Here is an 18,558-nt window from a genome sequence, read left to right on the forward strand (position 1 = left end):
ACAGATGTTTTCAAGGCAGCTCATGTTGTGCTGTTCACCAGCGTAGTCAAAACTAGAAATATTCCCCAAACAGTTGTCTTTAATTGGGTTTAAATGGATGGGTTATGGACTGAATGCGTATGTATCACCAGATATGAAACTAGCAAGCATAAAAATAGAAAAACCTTTCAGAAACTTGGGGGTTACTGTTCTGTATGAAGGGATTAATGGAATACAGGATGCCTTCAACAGCCAGAGATCTGTTATTAGGTTCATGCCAATGCTTTGTTCTCTGCAGCATCATAAATGATGTGTCATGCCAACCCTGATTTTAGGAAACCCAAAGAACCATCTGCTGCCTTGATTGCAGATGCCTTGTCCTGACATGTGCCAGCAGGACAAGTGGCAGCATAACAGTGCTCAGAGTACCGTGCGGGAATGTGATCCTGGACGACTGACAACAAACTGGGTCTGTTTGCTTTCTTATTTGGACACTGGGCATGATTTCCCCTTCACAATATCTTTGTGAACAAAGAAAGAGCTTTGCAGCCACCAATACTTAAAGCTGTCAAAGGTGCATCGTCTGTCTCAGCAAAGATGATAAGGAACACCTGTATTTTAATTCCCCACCTTATCAGTAACATGTTGAAACACATTCAATGATCTTAAAATTCACTGATGCGCTTGCCTTGTATTTAAATACAAAATTTTTGCAGGCATCCAATGTGAGTGAATTAGCAGTCTGACTGTGGGGAAAAATGAAAATGTTGCATATAACTTTGTCACATCCTGATTGTGCATTATTTTGACCGTATTCTTAGAAGAATATCACTAGCATTGAAGGAATAAATCCTGTTGCACATGAACCTGATAGGGGAAAATAGGGTTTTGTAAAGTATAATGTAATTCCCTGCAAGCAGTGCACAGCCATAACTGAGAAGTAATGACTTTTATCTAAAAAAGGAATCCATTGTGCTAGCTGAATCTCTGAGACAGTCAGCTTCTGCATATAGTAAAATTCTGGAATAGAATTGTTTTCCACAGGAAAGAAACTGGAAAGTTGATTATTAATTATCTGTACATTACCTTTCAAAAATATATATGGATGTAAGGACAGGATCCCAGCAGGAAGAGCAGTGCTTTAAATCCTTTTCAATTGGCTAATTATAAATACTGTGATGTTCAGACATAAGCATTGAGAAAAGATCTTCCTGAAGAAAGGAAGCCAACCACCTGTGCAAGCAGAACATTCCCGTCTCTTGTCATATATTACATTCAACCACTGCTGCTAGGCTGAAGGGTTTTCCCATCACTGCAGGCAGAATAATAGCATGAGCAAAGAATAAAGGCTGAGCAGAACCAGCCTGTAGCATGGGAAAAACATCCTCTGAGCACTGCTGCAGAAGCAAGGGATTGTACAACAAAACCCACTTATAAATGTCCCATTCTTTGTGCAAAAGAAATACAGGCAAACCAATCATACCCCATGCTAATGATCATTTTCCTCTTCTCCCTCAAACTCACTTTCATCCTTCCTTGTCCAAAGTGAGGAAAAGGTAATTTGAACTAAGAATGATCTGATCAGCCAGTATGAGGGGTTGCATGAAAGGGACTGGCATGTGATGTACCCCTGCACACATGCCATTTTGAACACGTACCCATCGTTACGTGAGGCTCGTTGCTCACAGCGCAGTAGAGCCTGTGGCCCGAGCCAGGTTGCCAAGGCTCTGTGGGGTTTCTAAAGGCAGATCTATTGGCAGCAGTCCTGAGGGTGACACCTTCATGTTGACTCAGAGCTCAGTGCATTAGTCCCATCAATACTAGCTCACAGCTCTCTGCATCACCACAGCAGCAAGTAGTAGCATCCTCTTTACCCAATACTTGCACTCATGTCTAGCTATCTCAACACCATGATAAGTCCCTCAGTGTGTAGGCTGAATACTGGACAATTCAGTGTTGCACTTTGAAGAATTAAACAGTTTTCTTTTTTGCTGTTGTCCAAAGTTGTATCTCAGCGTCATTTTGCATCTAAGTAGTTGCATGGTATCAGTCCTGGCTTCCTATACCAGCGCAGAGGATGGATGTGCAACAATTTGTGTAAAACACCATTTTCATCTGACTTTATCAACAGTTAATTTGATTTAGCAGTGATAGGATAAGCTCCTTTGGTGTTTGGTTTGTGTACACAATGGTAAAGTATCTTCACAGGCATTCAGGAAAAGCTCTGTTAATGCAGGCTATTCTCAGACGTGTTAATGGCAGCTTGCTTTGGATTTGTACCAGCAGTAAAGACAGACACCTGCTTCTGCCTCTGTTGCTCTGGATAAGGAGTGGGATGGGGAGAGCCAAGTTACTGCCCATTTCAGCTCAACCTGCTATGATGAAAATATAAAGATTAGACCCAATGTACAGGAAACCACAAACAGACAGAAAACCAATTACTCTTACTGTCTTGACCAGACAGTAGTAAAAGCCATTATCTTGACTGGAACTCTTTTGTTTACCTGAAAAAAGATACTTTATATTATATATAAATTTATTTTTATGTATATGGTTTTTTTCCATAGCAACACTTCAATAATCCAAATGATCTGGCAGTTAAAAAAACCTGAATAAATGGATAAGTTTCACTTGCTTTGTAGCTGCCTCAGCTTCTGTGTCCCCTGTTTTCCAGCCTACTTTTATAAGTCTAAGAGCAGCAATGCAGCATTTCAAATCCCAGACAAAGTAAGACTTATAATAAAATAATAAGAAAAAAAAATGATAGCAGACATGGTAGATGACGAGGACTTTTCTTTCATTTTATTAGTGAGTTGCAAAATTTATTTTGCGCCAGAACTGGCTGAAGTAATACAGTAGCATCAAATTGAACAATAACCTGAAAAACATTTTTTTTTTCTGTTAGTGGTAGTATTTGTATGATTTTTGGTTTTGAGTAGAATTTGTGATGCTTTCGCTCATCCTTCTTTATAAAAAGAGTATTACATCTTTCCACTTTGGCAGACACCTGAACCAGCTCATATGTGAGGTAGCTGAAGAGAAAAATAAATAGAAGTTCTTCTGTTGGAGATACAAAGCGGCCTACCCTAGACATATCATCTCACTTTTCTCCAGGGCAATAAAAACCTAAAACACTTTCAGATTCAGTGGAATTGAGATGGCTTCAATGGTTAGTGAAATTTGGAAGCAGACTGACCGTAGCAATAATGAAAGCATTTGCCTTCAGATGCAACTTTCTTTTCACCTTGGAATGACATTTAATGCTATACAAGGGCCAGAAACCTTCAGAATATTATTTCTCATGTATTAACTCAGAAAACCATAGTATTTTATTGCAAAAGCCCTTTATTTCCACTGAGTCTGTTCAAATGTTTGCCCAATATTAGAAAAACAAGATGTCTCTTCAGACTTTGCTGTTTCAGAATGGCATTTCACCTGTGCATTTCCATTTTCATACCTTTCAAATTATTATGATCATTAGGATCTTAAAATCTCAGCATTTCAGAAGTTCCTATCTAAGCAATTGTTTCTCTTTCAAGACAGCATTTTTTAATCCAAAATATAGGTACAGCTGTGGTCGATTTAAATAAATGATCTGACAGTACTGAAATTGTGCAATATGGTTTAAACTTTGCAAAGATGCATTTTTTTAACATTTGAGGTTGTAAACTTAACAGAAGCTTTGGGAAGAATCAATGAAAGACCATCAGGATATCTTCATGATTTTCAAGTTCTAACTTAATATAAAATACCACAGTTTTAATAAAAAATAACACACAGATGTTGGTATTACTACTAACCTCCTACTAATATAAGCAAAACCAAAATCATAGATTTGAGATTATTTACATTACATACTTTTTGTACTCCCATGCTTTAGAAGTCAATGTTGACTGACACCAGAGGTGTACACAAAGTGATGTACACAATGTTTTAAAACATTTCTGCTAACAGATGTGCATTTTTAGGAAATCGAGTAAATAAATGAGACTTATGCTTTAATTCACCTTCAAATCTCAACAAAGCCTTTTTTTTCCTCTATTCTTCTTGGGTTTTCTTTGGGTTTTTTTAGGTTGGTATTTTTGGGTTTTTTGGGTTGTTTTTTTGGTTTTTTGTTTGTTTTTAAATGTGATTGCAATCACAATGGTGGGTATCTCTTGTGCCAGTCCTATAACAAGCCAGTACAGGACTCATGCTCTTTAAGCTTTGGCCTCAGGGCATACATGACTGTTTATGTCCTTGACAAACATAAAAGAGCAAAGGAGTGAGCAAAACAAGGTTGAATCCCAAAAGGTTTTTTTTTCTCTTTCCTTCCATCTTGTCACACCACACTTCTCTGTCTCTAGCCTCTTTTCAAGCTTATTATGAGAGCTGAGTGCTCATTTGAACCATCAGTCACATGCTGTAGAATAAATCCATATGGATTTATTGTATTGCTGTGCTTCCCAGCTTTCAGAAGGATATACTCATTTTAAAAAGTACGGTATATTTTATACTACATAATCAAACAGAAGATTGGGAAAGACACTTTAGATGAAAGACAGCGGTAAGCAGCAACATAGAAAGTGGAGGAAAATCAATTAGTTGAATATTTTAACTATTGTTTTTAGGTTTGGTCTCAAAAAATTTAATTTGTATTTCAGAAGCAAAATCAAACAATACATAAATTAATCTTAGAAATTATATCCAAATTGTGCAAAAAAAATCAGCAGAAAGAAAGCATAGCTCCAGAGAAACTAGATAAAATAAACAGCCCCTGACCTCAGAAAAATGCAGCCAAATTACACAAGAGAAAATACTCCAAAAGATCATGGACTTGGCATTGGATATAAAATTGTTTGTCGAAATCTCACTTCAGATTCCCAAAACACAAATTAAAAAGTTGTGAAGCATTTGACTTGACATGCAGTGGTCTTGCTCCATCTGGCACCAGCCAGGTTTTACTTCCAGAACTGTGTTTTCCTCCATATAAATTCTACAGAATATTAGACTTAATTCATAAACCAGTTACCAAGTGAAATTACCTTATGGGAGAGCTGGTAATCCTAAACTTGTGAAGCTCAACACAATAAACAGAGATTTCTGGTGGAAACATCAGTGTACAGTGCTATTGAGGGAAGCAGGCTGCCCTGAGAAGTTGTGGAACATATTTAGTAGTGAATATAGCAATCCTTGGTTAACAGTTGGACTCGATTTTAGAGGCTTTTTCCAACCTTGACAATTCTATGGTTCTATGATCTATGGTACTCAATGCACAGCATAAGAGAACTGTTAATGTTAAGTGCAACCTAGGATAAAGTAAAATGTGATTTCAGTACAAGAAAATACTTACCATTAAGGTCTGGTTTGCTGGGCTATGGAATATCCTTCCAACAGCCAGGGCAGAAGGCCCCAAGGCAGAAATCACTTAACACAAGGCCTGACCACTGCTGGGTGTTAGCAGGAGCAAGCCCTGGGCATCACTGAAAGGAGGGTGAAATTTCAAAGTGGGTGCAGCTGTGACCAGAGACACAAGGTCCCAGCCCTCCCATGACAGGGCAAGGGAAGAACTTGGAGAAAACAGTTTGCAGCAGCTCCACAGAAGAGTCCACCCAATACCCTGCAAACAGGGCACTTTCAATCTCATCGCTGCCTAGGAGAACTTGCTCAAACAGTACTGCTGCTGCACGGGGGAAAGTGTAATTAGTTTCTATTGCTACCTTCCCAAAAAGGGTGAGAATTGAAATTGTTAGATGTTGACACGATTATTAAGTATTACTGCATTGAGATATTTAGATTTGATACATGGGAACTTGCTAAAGAGCAATGACAGTAAATGCAAATTTATTTCCTGTAACTTCTCTTGGCATTAGAGTTTTTAAACAAATCTTCAATAGAATACTTTCTTAAATCCTAGCCATAGGACTCAGAATTCTTTTTTTTACATATCCTTCCCTTCTGCCTTTCATTTGATGAACACTAATATCAAATGAAAGCACATATTCTGTGCCCTTGACACTTGCAGTTCTTTCTTATGTAAAGAAAAGCAAAACCAAATGCAGTTTTCTCTGCAGGATCTTTCTCAGCATTTCTAACTGACAATTGGTGATTTGTTCCAACATCCTATGGACTACATTTCTTCCATATCCTTGTTTCTTCTTTTTTTTTTTTCAGAAGGGTAATTAATGTGATGTATTTTAAATCCTGGGGACTACATTTCTTCCATATCCTTGTTTCTTCTTTTTTTTTTCAGAAGGGTAATTAACGTGATGTATTTTAAATCCTGTTTTTTTCTGCAAGCCTGCATTGCAGTCTTCTAGTGGGTTCTCTGCTTCCTTTTTTCCTTTTGAATGTGCTTCCACCTTTGGATCATCACCTCTACAACTTCTCAACTGATCAATTGGTCTCCTTGCATTAATTCTGTTCCCATTTTTACCTGCACAGTTCCAACACCTAACCTGTGTCCATTCATTTTATCCCATCTCCAGCTACTTCAGAAGTCCCTCATTTAAAGTCAGGGCATCTAAACCAAAACTCCTGCAGCTGTGCCTGAAACCACTGACAACAGCAATGGTATGAAGGTTTCCCTATATCACTGTTAGCATGCTGTGTGTCAAAAAAGCCAGTTCCTTATTTTTGCACCAACCTAATACCATGCAAACTGAAGGTAGCTATGGCAATGAGTTCCCAATCTTGAGCAGCCTTTAGAGAGCCTCTGCTGACAAGAGGAAGCTGACCTTTGAAATTCTCTTGCTGTATTTTTATAGCTCTCATTTATTCTCCATATACAATTTGTTAATTTTCCCCATTTGCTTTGCAATTCCCAAACAAACACAAAATTATCACTATTTGTCATGTAAGGAAAAGTAGCTTTTAACCAATCTTCTGTGAATCCTATAAGTATTGCATTCATTTATTAAGTAATAACATTTAAAAGCTAAATACTTTCGATTGTTTTGAGCACATTATTTAAATTTAAAAAAATTTGTAAGTGAAATGCTTTCTATTTTAGTAACATACTAGCTTAATTATGATTTTGTAATTATATATTCTAATTAGAACTTTGCAATCCCTTGCAGTACACAGAAGCATCTTTTCGTTCACTGTTTTCAACACACAGTTATCAAAATAGTCTCTAAATGTAATTAGTTTCTATGTTTTCTTATGATTAAAGCCATTGCATAGGATGTTTCACACAAATCTGTTACCCGAAAATGAACGTGCTTAGTGCTGTGTATCCTATATCTGGATATTTATTTAGGGCACACAGCCAAATCTGGCACTTGTCTAGAATTGTGTTTTTATTGAGCAATCAGTTGAACTTTCATTCAGCATTTTTCCATATTTTGACAGCTAACAAGCACAATCAACAGCTGCTTCTCTGACAGGAATCATTCCTCCACTCATATTGACCCAGTTTTAAATCCTAGACACAGTAATACATGAACCATCCCTGTGATACAATGTTCACTCCAAATGTGGCAATCTTTATCATCCTACTCTGTACCCTGTGTCTTCTCCTCTGGCAATTTTTCTGAGATTCCTTTCTCTTTGTCCACCTATATAAACTTCTCAGAAAAACTGTTTATTTACTCCACACTCTCCTGGTACACACTTGTGCACAGTTACCAAGCTTCCTTGCCAGAGTATCTATTGTGGGTTTTTTTTCCAGGAATCAGGATTGATCCTCACAGAATATTCCCAAACTGGCGGTTCCATTCGGTTTCACTAGCCCTTTACCACATTATTTCTACAGTGTGCCTGTCTGTACCATACACAGGAGCAGTGCAGGAAGAGCCCCAGGTTATCACTGGAGAGGCTGGCTCTGAAACTGGAAGCTGTGCAGTTGACTGCATGTGGCTTTGCATCTGGGTTCCCAGTCCTGCTTCTCAGTTCAGCTGCTAGTGGCTCCACAGCTTTTGTTTCTGAGTCTGCACGAATTTGATGCTAGCTAGAGGGTACAGACCAGTATTAGTGCTGTATTGAACATGACAGACATATCCATAAATCAATAACCTATTTTTTAACAAAATCCTGGACTAGAAAAAATGCTCAGCGCAGCCATGTGAACTAAGGATTTGAATTCATTTCACATGGAAAAGGCAGCTTCAACAGAACTCAAATTGCAAAGTGCTTTCTAGAGTTTCTTACATCATACCTAAGCAATCAATTACTTCCAGGCTTCCCTGTGTTAGTTATTAGTGAGAATAATCCATAAATTCATGATAGGTATCTCTAATAAACAATGCTTATCAGTGCATCCAGGTTTGACAGAATACCCTTTTTGTGGCAGTTCTTATGTACAGCACCCAAATTTTAAAAATCTCCTGAAAACAAGGACAGCTTTAGATGGAGGGAGCTGCTGTTCCTCAAGGTTGTCTTCATTCGGAAGGGCTGTCAGATCATCCCTCTTTACACAGACAAACAGGGAGGCAGCACAAAGCACATGGGATATGTGTGGCATGTCGGTGGACCCCATCCCCAGTACTCACTACCACATGCAAAAGGGGGACAAGGTTGGCAGCTGAGCTTGATTGATGATACATTTTTACAAGTGGATTTTTGTGAGGGACAAAATTAGATTCCTCTAATGGCAGTTCTGCCATTTATAGGAACAAGCTGCCAGTTTTCTGCTCATATCAGTGGACAATACAGTCACCAAGAAATGCTTCCTCCATCTAACGGGAAAGAAGCCTGCAAGATATATTCTCCTAACAGCAGAAGTCCAGCCAAGATTAAGAGATAAAATAACCAAAAAAATTACATGCCAGACAAGAATTTATCTGTGCAGATATATAAAAGCCCATCCAAACTGCCAGGCCAGCTTCTGGACTATTCAGCAATCAGAACACCTTCAATAAAATCTGGCTTCTTAGATCCACAGGCATTATTTGGTGCTGAGCATCTTTTAGTACAAAGCTGCTGAATTTCTGAGGCAGGTCTGAGATGTGTTTAGGCCTGGTGAGACCTTGTGTCAGCCACACACAACTACTCCAGTATTTTTTTGGTTGTTGGAACTGACTCTGTGGGACCACAAAGCAGTTAGTAAAGCCTATCGCAAAATAACCAAGGACAAAAAATGGCAGAGCCACTGATAATTTCAAAACTGCCTTTTTAAAAAACCTTGAGACATTCACATGCTCCTGATAAAACAGATGCAAGTTTCATTTAAATCATTAATCTCCCACGAACTGAAATCTCTTTCACAAAAATTAAATTTCCAAATAGCCATGGGTTCAGCCTGCAGTAAATTTCTGCCAGCAGTACAATCTCAGTCAGATTTAACAGAAACAAAAGGTGCTGAGAACTCACAAGGATATCTCACAAAGCTAGTTTTGGTACCTCATGGCAATCAGCTTCTTGTCCCTCTGTCATTTGTCCCAACCCAGCATCAATCTGGCTCCTTGCCTTCACAGTCAATTTTCTGTTTGCATGTCTGGATGCTAAATCAATTGGTGACAAAATTATTGAAAGAATTCTATGCAAACACTAACATAAAATTTAACATTGCTGCCACCTGATTGGCCTGAAATACCCCTTTAATTAAAAGCAAATTGCCTGCATTCCAATTCCTCTCTCTGCAAAATAGCTACAGGTTAGGCATTGAGAAAGAAGTACACATTGGGAGTCTGAAAAACTATTTTTATACAAATTTTCTTTACATCCAAGATTTTTTTTTTTTTTCAGAAAAAGGCAGGCAGATAGAAGGGGAAGAAGAATAGGACTTTTCTTCAGACAATCATTCTGTTTGCAATAGTTCTCTGAACAAACTCATTTTCAAGCTACACGTCACACTTGTTAATGAGACAGTAGTACCCAGCATCCCTCCTCCTCAATGCTAAAGACTACCAGTTTTATTAGTGCCGTTTACAGCCGATTTACTTCTATTTTGGTATCACGTACTGATAAAAAGTCTTCCTACAGAAACGAGAACTTGTTCTCGATAAAGGCTCATTACCTCCAGTCCTGCACCCGCTGGCAGGTGCCACACAGCCCGGCCCGCCCCGCCGCGGTTCCCCAGCAGCCCGAGGAGCCTTTTCCTGCGGGCTGCTCTCTGCTCCGTGCCCAGGCCGGGACAGCGGGCACCGGGAAGCAGCGCTGGCGGCCGCGGCAGCAGGCAGGCCTCCCCGCCTCACAGCGTGCGCCGCCAAGGGGTCTCTGGGGAGCGGAACGCGGGGGGAAAGCAGCGAGGGCTAAGCCCTGGGTGGCTCGCGTCCCGCTCGCCCCGGGGGTCTCCCGGCCCTTCGGGGCCGCCCCAAGCGGCCCCGCGGAGCCGCGGGAGGGGCCCGAGCCGCGGCCCGGCCCGGCGGGGCGGCAGGGGGAGCACGAGCGCGAGCCGGGCGCATCGCGGGGACAGCGGGGCTCCCGCTGCCAGCAGCGGCCGCCGCGGGAGCCGCACGGGAGACTCCTCGGAGCCGGAGCGAGGCGGCGCGGAAATCCCGGCGCGGGAGCCGAGGATGCGGCCGCTACCACCGGCCTCTGCTTAGCCGCCGGCGGAGCCCTCCCTGCGGCAGCTCCAGCACCCGCCGCCCCTCGGCGCCGGGCAGCAGGAAGCGGCGCTCGGCCGGCTCCCAGCGCCCCCCCTCCCTCCCCGCCCAGCGCAGAGCGGGCGCCGGCGGCACGGGCCGTCGCGGGAGCAGCAAGCGCTGGCGTCGGATGCCTGCGCTACGCCATCGCGGTGCTGCCGCGGCCTGGACTCCGCGGGGAGCACGGGCGATCGGCGGGCAGCGGCGGCCGCTCCTTTGTGTCCCAGGTCGGTGCTGGGGAGCGGGAAGGGGCTGCAGGGTGGTCGGGCAGAGCGGCGGGACCGTGTCCGTCCCCTCCCGGAGGGCTGGGGCAGGCGGGCACCCCTCCTGTTCGGCCTGTCTCCGGGGCTGCGGGCATGGCGGGCGGGGGACTTGTTTGTGTCGGTCTGACCTCCGCACCCCGGCTGGAAAACTCGGGGAGCCTTTCTGCAGCCCGACCGGGTGGGCGGCGAGGTGGGGCGGGGGCTCGGCCGCCTCCGCCGCGGGGCAGGGACTCTTCCCGAGCCCCCGGTCGGGGGCGGCTCGTGGCTCCCGGGAGCGGCTCGTGGCCGGAGAAGTTTCTGCCCAGGCAGCGTTTCGCCGCCGCTGTTGATTGTTTATCGCTCCGAGGCGGCGCCGAAAATAGGTCAGAAATAATGTCTCGCTCGTCCCCGCCGCGAAGTGTCCGAGGCCCGGCCGTGGTACTAGGAACTGCTGGAGGCGATGGTGCCTTTCCTCTCCTTCCTTTCCTGAGAAATACGGGACCCTCACAGGGTTTGAAACAGAGTTGAGGGGGCGAGGAGGGGGCGTTTATTATTTATTTATTTATTTTAAATGTCGGTTTCTGCGTGCAGTGTGGAAAGTTGCTGGCCGAGCGTTAGGAATAACTCCCAGCTATTTCCTGGTGCGCGGAGGGCGGCACTGGCGGCTCCCGCCCTCCCGGTCCGAGCGGGAACAGCGCGTTCCCCTCGGAGCGCTTGCAGAGCGGGGCAGGGCGCTGCGGGCGGCGGTGCCTTCAGCAGATGCTCGTCACCCCCGTTACCGTCCCTAGGACCTCGTCAGGGCTCAGTTAACCTCGGATGCAGGATTTGCATGATCAGTAAGCGCTCTGGTGGAAATAATGTTCGTTTCTTGTATTATTTTAAGCAAAAATTCGAACAGAACCAATTTGAAAGCTCTGATAATTATGCGTTGCAAACGCAGTATTGCTTGGAAGAGAAGTTGCATAGCATGACAGATTTTTTAAAATTGTAATTGGGGGATTTACAATCATGTTGATACTATAACCAAGGAGATATTTGTGCTGATGTGTTTAAGCCCACTTCCCCTTTCTCCTGGTTGCAGAGAATTTTGCTGACTGAAACATACTGTTTGAAATCTTACATTTTATCAAGTAGAGCGGATATAAATGCCTATTTTGTTTTACTGGGTTTTACTTTTTTTTTTTTAAGTGGTTCTTTCAGCTTGCTTAATGTCTTATAAATAGGCAAAGCCTGAGGTAAAATCCACACGCACCACCTTTTGGTTTGCTTGGCTGATAGCAAGTGGAAATGCTGCAGAATCTGTATTACTCTGGAAGGGAAGGCATTACATTTTCATCCATTAAATAACTCCAACTTAGCAGTTTGATTGTGAAGATAAAATTGCTTGGCCCTTGCTAAGCCCAAAACCGCTTCAATAAATCTCCGGTTTGCTGGAACATTATGGCTTTTTTACAATGAAAGAATTCTGGATTTGTGGAGGAACAAATTAGGCACTCCCGCATAGTTTTTATTATTCTCTTCAACAGTTCATTGCCCATTAAAACTGAATTGTTTTGTAGGAAGTGGACAACAATCTGGGCTCTGGCTGTATCTTTGCAAGTACTTTAGATGAATGAAGCACAGAGTTGTAATCTTGTTCTGTTTCTTCCATATGACTGTACCAGTAGTCACAGGCTGAGTACCTGCATTTGGTATGTCAGAGCACAGCTATAAATCTTAGTCTGCATTTTCCTTGGGTGGACCAATTGTTTTCTTCCCCCCCCCACCTTCCCCCATTAGTGGCATAAGTCAATTCTTAAACTTTCCCTTGGCAATTGATAGAAGTCAGAGAATACAGATTTGAACTCATTCTTTGGAGTGGTTTAAATATCCCTTGTGTGATATACAGTCCTACACTACTGGTGAGAGTTGACTGATATGTGAAAGTACTGGTTTTGGACTTAAATTAGCTCTTTATTAATAAAACTGATTTGTTACCTTCAATTCAAATTATGGTCAATTTGACTGGCCTGCATAAGGTGTGGCATGAATAGTAATCAGTAATAGTAAAGTGCACACAGCAAACCAAAATCTGTCTTCAAAACTGTGATTTTGAAAATGTGCCAAACAAACCAACACAGTTGTTGATTCATCTTGATTCCATTGCGATAGAATTTACTTTTGTTTTAAGTAAAACCTCAAAAGTAACACATTGGGCTCTGTTCAGATTTCAGAAGAGCTGAGCCCTTGCATCTCTTCTGAAGCCCCAATGATGGATGTGACGCAACTACTTGACACTGCAGTATTGTGGTTTTGACATTTCCCTTGGCAGCACATGGGTTTCAAAGCTCAGTTCCAGGACTGTCTCTGGTGCTTTTTTCTCACAAATATAGAATTAGTGAATTCAGTTCCCAAGCAGGGAGAGATGTGAAAAGTGAGATCCATTGCTCACTCAGACATTCCTTGTTGACTTTGCTAGTCAGTTATCTGCTGAGAAAGATACTGACAAGTTCTAGTGGACGTGGTTGTGGTTTTCAGATATGATAAGCACTCTTTGACAGGATGTTTCTATCAGTATCTCATTCTCACCAGGTTACAATCTGGTGTTTTGGTGCGAGCTTCTCTTGCTGGAAGTGATTAGAATGGGATATGAATGCTACAGCCATCTGTCTGCCTGGGGAGGTGCATAGGAAAGCAAATCCTGGCAAAGGAATGAGGCAGATTACTTTGAGTGGCAAGGTTTTGAACTACTGCAGGTAAAGGTATGGAAGCCCTTTATGAGCTCTGACTCCTGTACTGTTTTTTCTTGATGAGACCCTGGTTGCCTACACCAGCCTAGGAGGCAGGTACCCAAATGTTTAGTAATATAATCGATGCCTGTGTCTCTCTCTTGTCTTGGTTGCTGTCCCAAATAAATTTGAAAGTTAAATCAGTACCAAAGATGGGCCTGAGTCTGAGAATCAACAATCAAGGGTTGTGAATTCTTGTTACTGTTGACCTTGTTTCAATGTTTGAAGTTGTTATTGTGATAGAGTAATGTTACTCATCCTTGCTTGGTAACTGTTTCATCTTGTGCTTCACGTTTTCTGTCTTGAAGTCTTTTTTGTTCTTTTTCATCTCTCAATCCCTACACACTATAGGACAGTCTTGGCAGAATATACTCTCTTGTTAGCCAAGGTTGCAGTTTTTTGTGTGGGTTTTGCTCTTCCCTTTTTTTCTCTGTATGGAAAAATACAGTCTCACTAGTGCTTTGTTTTCATGACAGGAAAGATGAGTAGCACCTGTGTGTTGACCAGCCATTGTCCCTGATGGATATTTGTTTTGACAGCCTGTTGTTGTATGTCAGTTACCTCTGACAGGCTGTTGCTCAGAGAACCCGTAGCCTAAATAAGTACTACTGTGTCAAGAATTTCTTTTGGTTAACTAAGAGCATAGCTCAGAGTTTCTTGAATTACTAATTATTTAATCTTGCATTCAGTATTCATCCTAATGAACAAGCATAGAAGATGTGATTTTTATTTTTTTTTTTTGTTAATGAAAAGTTTTTTTATCTTACAATCTTCAAAACTTTTATAAGTCCCTATATCCTAGTGATACAGTTCAGTGGTTACAGTGGTAGTGCTGAGTTGACATTTGAACTTGATGATCTTTAAAGGTCTCTTCCAACTTTGATGATTCTGTTCTATGGTACTATAAGTCACAATCCTGCTGCTTTAAAACGAGAATGGGAGATTGGTGAAGCCCACTCAAAGTCACATTTTTGATGCCTGTGAGCTTGTTACAATCATACAATGCTTCTGAAAAAATGCTAGTTCTATGTTTTTGTGCCACAGCTAGGCAAAGCAGTAATGTATGTCCTTACATTCTGTTAATATTAATGCACCATATGTTTTCTCCTTGGCAAGACACGTGGTTTTGTTTGCTACACATCTGCTGATTTTGGCCTTCTCTAGCATTTTGCTAAGCACCTTTTGAACACGTTAATTTGTTGGATACATGTCATTAAGTATTGTGTGTGAAAAAATAAGTTACTATTGAAGTAGGAACATAAATATTTATGCTTTCGTTTATAGCAAAAGCAGTTGGTATTTAGTAATGTGGTGTTGCTGATATTTGTAGAAGTCTGTTGTAGAAACCGTCTTCCTCGAAGAACAATGCGTGGAACCTTTGTGGTGACAAGAATATACAACAAAGAGTATACAAGAAAAAAATCTGAAAGGGAGGAAATAAGTTTGCCATAGTTTTGGGTCAGGAAGAAGTCAGGTGAGCAAATTGTGTTTACTTCAAGCGGGAAATTGGTGACAGCATTGTTCTTGGAAAGAACAGACAGAGAAATAAGGAACAGAATCAAATCTCACAGAACTCAACTTACAAGTGGAACAAAAGTTGAAAATGCTAAAGCAAATTGAAATGACATCAATTCTATTTTTTGTTAAATGGTTTCAGTGCTTTGTTTTATAATGGATTTTCTGTAGAGGTTTTGAAATTGGGAACATTTTTGTTGTGAAAAATTTTGAACTTTATATTGTGCAAGCAGTTTTGTTGGAAACAGATAAAAACTTTCACTTACCAATATTTCTTAATAGAACTAAATAAAACATGTCCACATTTTTGAATTACAAGTCTTGTATCAGAAAGAAAGGAAAGCATACAGATTTTGCTTTATTTATCTTTCTAGTGAAAAGTTATAAAATTGTTAGCTCTAATACTGTAGAATTATACATATATATATGTACATATGTGTGCATATGGTTTGCTGAATCTTGTTTGTGAAATAAATCACAAACCTGTACACACTATACCCCCAAATTAAGAAGAAATCTATAGTATTCAACAGTTAATTTTGCAGGAGGCTTTACACTTGACCTCTGACATTTTGAAATTACAAACTGACTTGTTTTCCAGATACAAGTCTGCTTACTATAATCACAACCTTGTTCACGTGCTGTGACCTCATGAATTTATCCCTGTTACTGACAATGTCACTCATTAGCTGTTGCATAAAGGATGTTGAGAGATAATGCTTTATCATGCTTTTTAGCTGTAAAATAAACGGAATTCTTTTTATGCTATAGATGATTTTTCTAAAGTTAATAAGAAAGGTTTCCCTTTCAATTTTCATATTAGAATGGCCTGCAGTACATTTTCTGTCTTCTTTCTGTTGAAATTTATAAGGGAAATGTTGTAGTATTTGTGCTTCTGTAGAAGAAGCTGTACTTTCTCTACAGGCTGTCAATTCCATTATTGCTTGATGATTTTTCTGCATGATTGTGTATTTCCATGTAAAAAAATCAGTCTAATGTAATTGATGCTCCTGAGTTTTAGTAGTAGAGGTAGTCATAGTTGCATATGTAGTGCTTCTAAACTTAATTATAATTGCTTGTCTGTCTATTTATATGTGGCCCATCTAGATTTCTATAAATGCATATATATGTTTTTAAAGGATTTTCTGGGTAAATTCTGAGATTATACCAGCTCTCAGATAATTCTAGAGCTGATGTTTTCTGGCGCCTCTGACCTTCAGTCCCTTACTGTGGTGAAAAAATCCAGATTGAAACATACCAAGTTTTTGAGGATATTTGAAGTACTGAAACAAGAAACCATAGATAGTAGAAATCATGTTTTACCGCTTTACATGTAAAACAGCTTAGAGGAAAAAAACCTTGTAAAAGGTGAGGTCAATACTAGACCTGAACGTGGAAGTCAGGACCTAGATCTCCACATATGTGGCCATTCTTTCATGCTGGGCTTCTTTTTCTGATGAAGGCCCTTGTTGCTGGGGCAGAAGCTCTGAGCCATAGGGTTTTACCTGCCTTTAATTTTATTTTGCATGTCCTTAAGAGACAACCTGTGGAAGGTGCATTGTGTGTCTATGAAATTGGTTTGAGTGCCAGCTAATGCTACTAATGTTTGAGCTGAATTTAAGTCTGTGACTTGAAGCTCTAACAGATGTTACCTGCCTTTTGATGGAAATGTGTAAAAGCTGATGGAGTTTAGCTAGAATGATGAATTTTCATGGCCAGTCACTTTGCTCTTCTCAGGTGAGAGAAGAAGGAACAATAACCTTTTGAAAACCAACCAGCCATGCTATCAGCAGGCTAGGGAAAGCCTGTGATGACTTTGGTTCCCAGTTCTTGGGCCTTTTTTTCCTTGAATGTTTATGCTGTATTTAAGGGGTGGTACTTGTTCTAGTTGTAGCAAATTTCAAAGCAGCATGTAAGGGATTTAATGATTACAAAACGTTAGTACAAGAATTTCTAACTAAACATGACAAGTAAATGGTAGGAGAAAAGAAGTGAACAAAAACTGTTTCATACAAAACACTGTCAAAAATTGTTTAAGTAGCATTGGTGATGGTTCAGGCTAATTCAGAAAACAGTTTTCTGACTTGTTTTGATGTAACCCTGCAAGTCTACCCATTGAAGTTACTAAAGGTGATAATTAGATTTGTTTTGTTTCCAATGTGCTATTTTGGAAACAGAGTCTTGCCATTTTAGGTTTGTGTCAGTGTTTTTAGCAGCTTCTAACACGTCAGCATTGTTCTGTTAGTGAAATGCCATGTGGGGAGCGGGAGGTAAGAGGAGCGTGAAGCCTTCAAGCTGCAACATAAACAAAAGTAGATCTTGAAACTGAATTTGTTAATGCTGCTCTACTTGCCTGTTTCATAGGGAGTCTTTACTACGATATTCTCGCTGTGCAGTGGGGCAGGAGCAATGCCAGTGCTCTAAGGGACGGTTGCAGCCTGTGGAGCTCAGATGGAGCAGGCTGTGCTGACTAGGGCAGCCCTGTCGCTCTCTTCCTCCATGACAGGGAGCAGAAGAGCCCTTCTTCAGCACAAGTGGTGCCTGTCTCCTGACACCAGATGTGTTGGTTGGTTTCTCTGCAGGCAGAGCATGTTTTTGGGCCTTTTGGGACAAAGCTGCTGGAAGCTGCTCAGCTTTCCATCCTTCCGTGCCGCCATGTGGAAGGAAATGGCCTGGGGTGCCAAGGAGGGTTCCTAGGTCAGATGTTGCCTCCCTGGGAAACCAGGCTGTGAGTAGAGAGCAGAACTTGTCCTGTGGAGCAGGGGGAGGTTAGACTGAGCTGCTGCTTGGGCTCTGGGGTTGTGTGCGTCCATGGAAGAAGTGGGGCAGGGGTAGGGCGTTACTATCCAGCTGTTGAGGTGAATCAAAGAAAGGAGTGGAGGGTAAAAATACTGCCTCAAGAATGGCTGCGAGAAGGGACAGTTTCTTTCACCCTGCTACTGAGACCTCTTTGCTTTGTTGTGCCAAGGCTGTGGCTAATGCAGGCTGAGGGGACAACTGGCCAGGGAGCCGCTGTGTTGTGCTGCTGCGCGCTTCCCTTCCCCATGCGCGATGGCACTGCTATTTGTGGAGCTGTGCTTTGAAACCGGATAAGGAAATGATCTGATCAAGTCCTGCAAAAATAGATTATTCTAAAATGGTAACTAATTAATTTTAAAATGCTGTCCCATGAGCACTGTGTTGGCAGTGTTGAGGGGGCGATTGTATTGATGCTATGAAGATGTGAATGAGCACCTGAGGCAGAATCTTCTGAAGCTGTTTCTAGTGTGGAAGACTTAGTGTAGTTTCACAAAGTTGGCTTAATTCTTGCTATGCCCTCACTTACCTCTTCAGGGTTAGATGTTAATATAGGCATACTCTGAGATAGATCAGTGCAGCTGTTTGTGGAATCATGCTGTATTTAAACCAGCTAAATGTTGCTGTTTAAATTTAAAAGCAACTGCCCCCCCCACCCCCGCCATAACCACCAATATAACCTTCAAAATATCTGTAAAGGTTTGGTTTGGTGCTGTTGGGCTTTTTGCCTCCCACAACTGCCAGCACAATTGC

At 41.5% G+C, this 18,558-nt stretch overlaps 1 protein-coding gene across 3 annotated transcripts in view; it reads left to right on the forward strand.

Moving 5' to 3' along the window:
* The first annotated feature begins 10,029 nt into the window (after positions 1-10,029).
* FAM135A (family with sequence similarity 135 member A) overlaps positions 10,030-18,558 on the forward strand; it is a 75,859-nt gene continuing 67,330 nt past the window's right edge. Inside the window, exon 1 of one of the 3 annotated variants that reach the window (XM_041477344.1) lies at positions 10,030-10,711. The gene's annotated coding sequence lies outside the window, so the exon portion shown is untranslated. Of the gene's footprint in view, positions 10,712-11,461; positions 11,563-18,558 lie in introns of those variants that run through there. The other 2 variants (XM_041477340.1, XM_041477342.1) reach the window with 2 other exon arrangements.

The sequence above is a fragment of the Pyrgilauda ruficollis genome, unplaced genomic scaffold (assembly GCF_017590135.1).
Source record: "Pyrgilauda ruficollis isolate IOZ18807 unplaced genomic scaffold, ASM1759013v1 scaffold40, whole genome shotgun sequence".
Taxonomy (NCBI): Eukaryota; Metazoa; Chordata; class Aves; order Passeriformes; family Passeridae; genus Pyrgilauda; species Pyrgilauda ruficollis.